The sequence below is a fragment of the Staurois parvus genome, unplaced genomic scaffold (assembly GCF_062004578.1).
Source record: "Staurois parvus isolate SC_StPar_1 unplaced genomic scaffold, SC_StPar_1.0 ptg000287l, whole genome shotgun sequence".
Taxonomy (NCBI): Eukaryota; Metazoa; Chordata; class Amphibia; order Anura; family Ranidae; genus Staurois; species Staurois parvus.
The window spans coordinates 23102779-23113548 of record NW_028318083.1 but is presented as its reverse complement, the minus strand read 5'-3'; positions in this window follow the sequence as shown (position 1 = coordinate 23113548).

The following is a 10770-nucleotide window of genomic DNA, read 5'->3' as shown; positions in this document are numbered from 1 at the left end:
TGACCATAACATGATTTAATTTATTGTTAGCTGTAAACAGCAAGCACATACAGGAAAAATAAAACCGTTCAATTTCAAGAGAGCTAATTTTCCCATCACATCCACTTGCATTCAGGAGTCAGTGACCAGCCCTTGAGCTTGTTGTGATGTTTTAGAGGGGGATTTAGAACTTGTATGAGGTAAGGGATATACGGGATGCCCAATGGAACTGGAACTAAGGACAAACTTCCTGAAACTATTTACAAGTCTGTACAGCAAAAATCCTCTTTTTGGAGAGCTAGCCAGCCTCTCCTAATGTACCACCCCAGACTCTAGATTCTCCTTAATCCAGCAGCTCTGGATGAATCCATGGGCAGAGGATCCAGTGCCTGTCCCTTTAAATAATGAACAGTCCTGGGTAGCAGCTAATCCAGTTTCCCACTAGAGTGTTCCTTCCCCTATGTGGCCCTGGGGGTGCAGGTCAACTCATTTGGTCCCTCTCCTGTGTTGCTGGTGGGTTGGTGGCTGCTACTAGGTCTTCCAACTGGACCGCTCCTTCCCTGCCAGACAGGTGGTCCTCTCTCAGGGGGTGAAGTCTCAAGATTTCCTCCTTCCAAGGTCCTCTGCCTGCAGGTGAGCCCTTCTCCATCTGGGCCCCCTCACAGGCTCTTGTCTCCCTTCCTGTCTCACATCTTCCACCTGGCTCCCTCTTCTAAAACTCTCCTCCCATGCTGAGCAGGTTCAGTTACTCTTAAAGGTTGTCCTGGCCCCTTGCAAAGCCTCCTGTTGGAGATTTACCAGGATCCTCTCAGAGTACAGACCTGGCCACTCCTCAGATCCACCCACTACTTCTAGACCTTTCTCCAAAGTTCTAGAACAGTGGAAAATTCCAGAGGGCTGGTCTGACTATCAGCATTGACCACAATTTGACCCCTGCTACCTATTAAACCCAGGCTGCTACTCATCCCAAGCTAACAATTGAAGTCTAGCTCCCCCTAGCTAACTAGGAGGGTGCTACACGAGCTTTGATTCTCTAGAGCTGTGACAATTCCCATTTGTACAAGTTGCTTGTTGGACTGTACTTTACCTCTATATTGGCTTGACAAGTGTAATTTGTTTGTGAAATTTTTTCCAATAAACTAAATAAAAAAAAAAGCCTAAATAGTACCTAGTTAAGATGTCTTTTATGATATTCAGATAACCAATAGTATTCCATTGTGTTGGTATTTTCAATATCCCAGCATATTGTTATAGATATAATGGCTAAAGAAAAAGTCTAAGATACTGTGTGCCACATGCTGTGGTGGGTGAAAGGAATAAAAATACACTAACAGTATAGGCAACTTCAAAACAAAGAATAACCATGCAGGCTGAAAGGAAAGTACCTGTATACAGCAAGTGTCCTAGAAAGGCCAGACACAATCATTTCATATCTACTTATCTACGGTTTCCATTAAGAAAGGTTCTAAACAAATAATTTATGTATTTTATTTATTTTTCCAAAATAACTTTTATCAGCTGTGCACAATAATCAGCACATTGAAATATGAACATTTAACTGTAAGGTAAGGATAAAACTTCTATAACACATTTATGAGAGTCACGTACTTGTTAAAATCAATCATCTCATACTCCTACACCAAGATGGAAACAATTCACTGGATATAAATGTAAGAGTAATAATAATGGCATTTGCATAGACATAAAGAACAATCCTGACGCAACAATGAATGATTGAAAGGCATTTGGGTAGAAACAAGGACTCTCAATCAGCTAAACTGCAAATAGCTATAACTCAAGGTATTATGTACATACCATCTATAACCAACAAGTGATATAGCATCTGAGGACAGAATCAGTCTAACTATTGCTTAATTTAAAAATTATTTGAGCACCATTTTTTTAAAAAAATATATAATCACTTTGATGATCAGCATCAATCTACTTTCTTTGAGGCTAGGCCATGAATCTGCCCCCCTAAGTGAATGGACAGTAAAGGAGAAACAGCAGAGTGAGTGACGAGATCTTCTCTCTATCACTCTGATTTTTTCCTCCTATCAGTATGGTCCTTGTTAGCTTGTGAACAGATCTTCTGCCCTCTACTGTTAGCTGCTAATATCACAGTGTTGTGTATAATTATGCATTAACACTTCCTGTCTCAAGGAGGAGCTTTGCAAACCCCAGAAGGAGGAAGTGAAGAGAGAGACAGAGAACTTGTACACACAGAGGCTGCTATTGCTATTGCATTTTCAAGTAGATCTGAAGCTGAGACTATTTTTCAAGTACTGTGTTCTAAATATTGCATTACAAGTGATTGTAATGGTTCATATTAATTAAAATAACAAACATGTTATACATACCTGCTCTATGCATTGATTTTGCTGAGAGCAGCCCTGATCCTTCTCTTCTGGGGTCCCCCCTCCTGACTCCTCCCCCCTGTCGAGTGCCCCCATAGCAAGCTGATTGCTATATGGGAACTTGTGTGGGCTTACTTCCAGGGTGCGCTTTGTGTGTCATTGTGCTAAGAGTGCTCAACACACTTTTAGACAAACATTACTATCTTCAGAGAGAGACCCCGGAGGATAGCACCAAAAGATGTGGATGAGCTAGGACAGACATTACATCAGATGAAAGACCAGTGGATCATTGTGGATAGTAAGAGTCCCTATGTCTACTATTGTGATAGTGAAAAAAAAATGTAGATCCATCCGCCTGTGTGTATACTACACAACTCTGAACTGGAGGACAATACTTGATTAGCATGCACTGACTAGAATTGAAGAAGCTCTGAAGGCTTTTTTTCTTTAACAGACAAAGGTTTATTGTATAATGCACAGACAGGTACAAAGATAACTGACAAGTTAGTAGAGAGACATCTGAACATAAACAGATTTCCATTGAAACAAAATTGCAAACATAATATAGACATTCCAATTAGGAAAAAGAACCATGGAAGCATGTGGACATAATCGCATCCAAACAAAACCACCCCTGCATACAAGGGGGGAGAGGAAGGGGGGAATAGGAGAAGTGGGGGGGGGAGAAGGGAGGAAGGTGGAAGAGGAGGGGGAGCGGAAGGTGTGGGAAGGAGGCGGAATGAAGGCAAGGGTAGGCCCAGAGAAACAGTGCAAGCATAAAGGAAATATAAACTGCTATATCAAGCTTCCATAATCAAACCAACACATTATCTTCGGTTCCATCTGGTTCCAGGCTGACCAGATTTTATCACATTTTCTACTTTCTACAATTTCTACTTTTAAAGGTTATATTATATAGCGGCAGGACAGCATTAACTGCAAACTTCCAACCATCTACCGTGGGTGGGGAGAATTTTTTCCATTTTAGAATAATTTTCCTTCAAGCATAATACAGTAGAAAAAATAGACCCAGCTTAAAATATCTGTCAGATTCTATGTCTTCCATGCTACCCAAAACCATCAGCTTCAGATCCAGAGGGGGCAATCCAACAGGTCCATCAAGGTCTCGAGAACCGACTGCCAATAGGGGACAATAGAGGGGCATTGCCACACCATCTGGAAGGAGTCAGGAGAGGACAGACAGTGGGCACAGAGGGGGCTAAGCGATAGATAGATAGCCACCAACCTCTTTGGTGTGTAGTAGACCCTGTGCAGAAATTTGAGCTGTATAAATTTATCCCTAGCAGAGTTCATGTTGGTAACATAGGGACCTATGCAGTTCTCCCAGTCATCATCAGTGAGGTCAGGAATGTCACTTTTCCATTTGTCAGAGGTCTTGGTGGAGGAAGAGGTGTGGGTCACTGAGAGGTGAAGAAAAAGGGAAGACAACGTTTTTTCCATCACCTTCAAGGTCAGCAGGCCTTCCACCGAATCCGACTGAAGCATAACCTTGGCAGGAAATTGGGCTCGAGCTACATGTCACAGTTGAAGGTATTGAAAATACATAGTAGGCGGTAACCCAAATTTCTTCCGCAGAGCAGCAAAGGAGGAGCTTTTTCCACCAGTAATGATATGTTGCAAAGTTACTATTCTTCTAACAGCCCAAATCTGGGGGTCAGGGAGGCGGAAAAAACTGAGGATTACCCTAAAGTGGATATGAGGGGAGTACATGGCTTCCTCCTTATAAATTGCCCTAGCCTGAACCCAGACCTCAATCATTGTATGCATGGGTCCTGCAACCTAGGGGTGAGCCTTGGGACCCTGGTATACCAGATTACTCAAGGCAGCATACGAATCCAATAAAGCTGCTTCTAAAGTCACCGCCGGATTCTGATTAGACTGGCTAAACCACTACTGGACCATTACTAGCACTGCCGCCCAGTGATGAAGTTGAAAATTAGGCAGAGCTAAACCCCCTTGAGTAAGGGGCAATTGGCAGTTGGAGAGTTCTTCTTGCTAACCTAGGAGTTTTGCCCAACCATATGAAGGAGACTATAGTTCCATCCAGTTTAACAAAGAATGCCCTTGGTATGGGGACCAGGGTGTTTCTAAATAAGTAAAGAAATTTATGGAGATAAACCATTTTTAAGAGGTTCACTCGACCCACAGGGGACAATGGTAGTGTATGCCAGGCCTGACATTTACAAGTGAACTGAGAAGTCAAAGGGGCAATATTGTCATCCAAGTATGCTTCCAGGTACCCTCTCACCTTGGCCTCCTGGTAAGTGAATTCCTCTACCCACTGCAACGGCGTACCGGTATCCACCCCCGATCCCTAGGGGCAAGGGAAAATGGGACAGACTTCTTCCAATTTATCCAGATACCCGAGAAATGGCCAAACAGATCAATTATATCCAGCACAGACTTTAACAAGGGATCCGCATCTTGTAGGTACAGTAGGGTATCATCCGCATATAAGGACATTTTGTTACAGCTCGTTCCCACTCTAATACCTTGCACCCATGGGTCCTCTTGCAGCAGGATTGCCAGGGGCTCAATGGCCAGGGCAAACAGGCTTGGGGATAGTGGGCAGCCCTGTCTCATCCCTCTATGCAATGGGAAGGGAGCAGAGAGTACATTGTTGACCCACACTCTAGCCACTGGACTATGATACAACAACTACAGCCACACTATGAAGTTAGGCCCAAAGCCAAAAGACTCCAACACTTTCCAAAAATACCCCCATGCAACTGAATCAAATGCCTTCTCAGTATCAAGAGAGGCCACAATCTCAGGGGTATCCTCAGTTGCAAGAGCTACAGTATATGGGTAAACAAGCGCCTGATATTAATGTCAGTGCCCCTCCCTGGCATAAACCCAGATTGGTCCGGATGTACCAATGCCGTTATAACCGAGTTGAGCCGGCTGGCCAGAATATTAGTGAGCAGCTTAGCATCAACATTCAATAATGATACAGGGCGATGAGAAGAACACAGATCCAAATCTTTACCAGGTTTGTGTACTACAACTATCAATGTCTCTGACATAGAGGAGGGAAGAGTCTCTTCCTTCAAGGAGTTCACTAGTATGGTATGTAGTCGAGGGGCTAGATCCTCCGCATACGTCTGATAGAATTCCATGGGAAACCCGTCCGGGTCTAAAGTCTTGCCAGATTGAAGGGAGGAGATTGCCAGCTGCACCTCCTTCGGAGTGATTGGGGAGTCTAAACGGGCTCAGAACGTAGCAGTCAGCACAGTGAAGTCCACGCCCAAAAGATAGGAGTTAAATTCGTCAGGAGTATAAGTCATCCTCGAGATGGCTCTGGAGGCTTTAAATGGAAATTGTTGGTTCACCATGCTAGACTTACAGTCTGGATCCTACCAAGTTTCCAAGGTACCTGAAGATCAAGAGAAGACAGCCTTTATATGTCCTTGGGGCTTCTATCAATTTACTTGCATGCCACAAGGCTTAAGAGGTGCACCTGCAACATTTCAAAATTCAAAATACTGTTTCAAGTATTCTAAAATTAATGATCTCAGAACATGGAGGACTTCACAGCCACATTATATGATCGGGGGGAGATTTTCCGGGACACCTGGAGATCGTGTCATTATTATGTTTATTCTGACGTCTATTTGCAGGAGGTTTCCCAACCAAGCTGAGGCCCTTGGGAATAGCCAAAGAGATACAAACCTCTGCCTTGTTTTCCTGATTTCTTTATGTGTTCTTTTCCTCCTTTTACTCAGTGGGTGTCGGTCTTGCTTTCTCTATCCTCACTCCCTCTTTTCCCTGCTTACTTACCATGTGCAGCCTAATGCTGTCTTTTTGCTAATATTTTTAGTTTACATGGCGACATGTTTCCTCAAAAGGTTTTTTGGCCCTTGGGATCCCTTTGGCGATCCTGACAATTTTTATTTATACCTGTCGTATTAAGTTGCATTCCACCATTTATATATCAATGAGTTCTTCAGAGATGCCATTTGCTGACTCTCACAGTAATATCTATACCTTATCATCTGACCATTGACCTGCTGTTTACTCCATTTTCACATGTTCCCTTTGCTGTTTATCAGTGCTATTGTTGTCTTGGATAACTGTGTACCATTTGATGCTCTACTTCCGCATATATTGTATTATGCAACTTTTGTATAAATAAAAAAATTCCAAAAGAAAAGGGACAGAAATTGTCAGCAGTTCTGCAGATCATCAGTCACCTATGTGGGTCACCATTGTCTCTGCTTAATTATTGGGCACTGATCCAGCAAAAGTTAAAGGATAATTTTACCTTTGGGAACATGTTACATGTATCATCCGTTTTTAGGGTGGAGCATGCAACATGTTCCCACTGCTGCAGTGGCCCGATCCCACCCTCCGTGTGACAGCAGTATGGGAAGATGTTGCCCTTACAAGCTGTCAGTTTCTGAAATCAGCATGGCAGTGAGGGGCTCTGTCCACACAGCAGCATCATTCAGTCACAGAGTTCTGTGAATGGATAAACTACAAGTACCAACATCCTTTGTGGATTTTGGCTTGTAGTTCTCAATGAACTACAACAGCGCTATGGAGTGCTGTGGTAGTTCATTCTGTCTTCCTGTCAGTGTTAAACTGTCAGTTTAATCTGTGTGCCCAGACCTCGTATGAACAAACCGTCTGCTGGAGACCTGCACGGCACCAGTAATCTACTGATTGCTGGTGCAATGCTTTACAGGCTTTAAAAGAAAAAAAAAATGCACATTTTTTTACCTGAAAAAAATACGCATTTATTATTTTTTTAAAGTGAAGTTATCCTATGGATCAGTGGTGAACTGGCCTCAGCCTCAGAATATTAAAGCGTTACATTCTTTCAATGGATTTCGTGGATACTATGGCAGATTTGTAGAAGGCTATTCAAAAGTGGTCAAAGCTCTTCACAACCTGTTAAAGATTAATGTGTGTAGTCAAGGGAATCATAAGAGGTCTTCCAAAAGCCTTTTGGGGGACCATTGGACTTCTGCATGTTAAGTGCCTGTCACTCAATTGAAGAAGCATATGCTAATGCATATGCTAATGCCCAGAAGCTGTAAGTGCTTCATGCAGATACTAGCTTTGAAGGATTGGTTGGAGTGTTGCACCAAGAGCATCCAGCTGGGCTATCAACAATAGCCTTCATTGACCTAAGCCTCACTCCTAGTGAGTGCAACTATGGAGTCCAAAAGTTAGAGTTTCTGGCGCTTAAATGAGCCTCTCAATTCACCCCGAGTGCTTGTTCACATATATGAACCGCCTCCAATCCGCATGACATGTGAAATAACATTGCTTTCTATGGTGCCTGTTCACATTTGTCCGGTGCACTGCCAGTGCATATTCAGTGTGGATTCAGTGAGGTTTCAAAGAGTCATGTACAATTTCTGAGCAGTAAAGTCCGGTTCAGGTGTGGATAAAATCCTGAGCTGATCCTGTCCTGAACCTTATGTAAACCGGACCTGAACCAGTGAACAGCTACTGTGTCAATTAGCTGTGAAACCTGAGCTTCAATCCTTAGCTACATAGTTACATACTGAAGTTAATCTGGCTGAAAAAAGACAAAAGTCCATCTAGTTCAACCATAAAAAAAAAAATTATAATCCTTTACCCACAGTTGATCCAGAGGAAGACAAAAAAAAACAGCAAAGCGTGGTCCAGTTTGCTCCTGCAGGGGAAAAAAATCCTTCCTGATCCCCTGAGAGGCAATTGGATATTCCCTGGATCAACTTTACCAACCAATCTGCACTGCACATGCGTGAATCAGCACTGAAATATAAACCTGGACAAAAGAACATTGGAGCTGATGGTCTATCTAGACATCCAGGATCGGCTTCTGTTACTGAAAACAGTGAATGGAAAGATCTACCTTGTCCCAGCGTTAGGGCTCTGTGTGCTATGGCTGCAGTAGCTGAAGATTAAGTGGCCTTTTCTGAAATTTGTCTGATATATGAGAAGCTGTTCCAGACATGTTCGCTTCCTCTACAGCATTGGGGTCATTTGGGAACTGTTCGATATCTCCACAGCAAATGGTCTTGAATCAAAAGGCTGACCCCCTAATTGGACCTCTGTATAGGGCCATGAGTGCCAAGGACCTAGAAGTGTTTAGGAAGGCCTTACCTACTGAGTGTGGTCAGTTCCATATAGATTAGGAGAGGTTTATGACAAAAGACTGCTCTGTCGTATGGTGTGTCATGACCACTCTGGCAGACAACAACCATTTCTTATATATTTGTTTCCGTGACTAGTCTGTGTAGACAGTGCTTCAGATGTTTACAGAAGTAAGTCCTGCCAGTTCAAGCTGCTCCAATAGGGCACTTACAGAGTTTGGACCCTATGGACTTAGTCTGCATAGATTTTCTTTGTATAGACAATGATTCTAGAGGAATTGGAAATGTACTGGCGGTGACTGACCACTTTACCAGCTATGCCCAACAAGCTTTCTCTACCAAAGAGGTAGTCACAAGAGTGCTTTAGAAAAACTATTTCTGAAGGGAGCCTAGATTATCCAATTGACATTCCACCAATGGCATTAGTCATCCAAGTCATTTATAAATATGTGGCTTATCTGAAAGATACCCTCAAGTCTGCATACAGTTTGGTTGAAGAAAATGCAACCAAAATCAATAAAGCAACAAAAGAACATTTAATCATCATGGAGATACAGAGATCTGAAACCAGGTGACTACGTCTTGCTACAGAACTTGGGAGCATCTGGAAAAAATAAGGTGGCCAATAGAAGGCAGATGGAGAAGGATGGTGAATAAATTGTCTGGGATCCCAGTATACAAGATAAAGGGACCAGAAGGGAGGATCAAAGCCTTTGTTGCCCATTCCTCAAATCAGGGACAAAGAAGGCTCAGATTACACTTCGGAGTGCGTTTTACCCCAACTACGGGTAGACCTCATTTGATCTTCCTGACACCCATGAGAGTGATTGGACTGTAGTTTCTGAGGCCCCTAGCTCAACAGCACACTTTACTTTAGCACAGCCAATGAACCCTGAAACTTCAATTAATGAATATGTCTAGTCAGGGACCTAGTCCCTCTACACAGCCAGCACCATCCCTTTCCATGACTAATAGTCCTAGTTTAGAGCCAGAAACATCTTGTTTTGACCTATGACCCCAGGAATGGGAAAGGAAAACACAATTCCCTAACTTGATTGATTCATTATGCATATTGTGTTGCCTTTGTTTGCATAAAGATTTCATCAAGGGGAGTGTGTAGGGAGCTACTGCCCTCTACTGTAAGCTGCTAATATCACAGTGCTATGCATAATTATGTTTTAACAATTCCTGTCTCGGGGAGGGGCTTAGAAAACCCCAGAATGAGGAAGTGAATAAAGACTGAGCCACATGGTCTTATACACACAGGGGCTAGGGGATATTACTGCTGTTATACTTTCACCCAGATCAGAGATAGAGACTATTACGCAAGCATTTTTATGTTCCAATAGTTTAACTGCACCGGCCCATGGCTTCTTGAATGTATTTCTGAATCCTAATGACAGACAAAATATCTCTGTCCTATTACCAAAAAGTGATGCTGCTCACTAACCCGGTGCTTCAGCAGTAGATGGATGTGGCATCAGCCAACACTGTTCAAGCCATGCCCGTCATGGAGCGGCACTACAAGTTGTTTATGGATTTCTGTCCTCTTGTTATTATCTCACATGCACAGTGCCAGATAGCTAGGTTTGTGCTACTGTATGTGTGTTCCAGTATATTGATAGGCGAACCCATTGATTGCAATATATTTTATATGCAGCTTCAGTTCTAGGTAACCCTTTCCCTTCTAAGCTGGGATTCTACAGGTAGTTTTGGCTTAGGACTCTATAACCAGCATAGGCTCCAGCAGAGCAGGAGCTTGATGAGGACAGAGAATTGAAGAACAGTGGAAGGGGGAGGCGACTTCCTGAGTCTGGACTTCTCCACTTCCCCCCTACAGTGAGAATTAATGGCACCCTGAGCATATGAGCTAAAGAGCAGCATGTTTGTCAGTGTGTTAGAGATGCACACAATTTTGAGCAGTAAAGTGAACTAAGCCTTAGACTGGGGTGCCTCAAATCTGAAAATACTAAGAGAACGCTGACTGAGCTAGAGCCAGGTTAGGCATCCAATGGCCACTTCTAGTAGTTAGAGGTCCTAGTAGTAGAAAATACTAGGGATGGAATAAAGCCCAGAGTAGATAGGCAGTTCCTCCTGGTAAGAAGCTCCATTTCAGGCTGGTTGGACAGATGGTGTACATAACGCCCCCTGAAAATTTAATTTCCTGTTTCAGTGAATGGCTTATTAATTTTCCCAGATGTCTGCACTAAGATACAAATCAGATTTTTGGTATCCCCTGCAACAAAAATGTCATTTTTGGTGAGATACTCCCAAAGGGAAATCAACTCTAAAGGGATGCAGACCCTACCAATTTCCTCATTAGA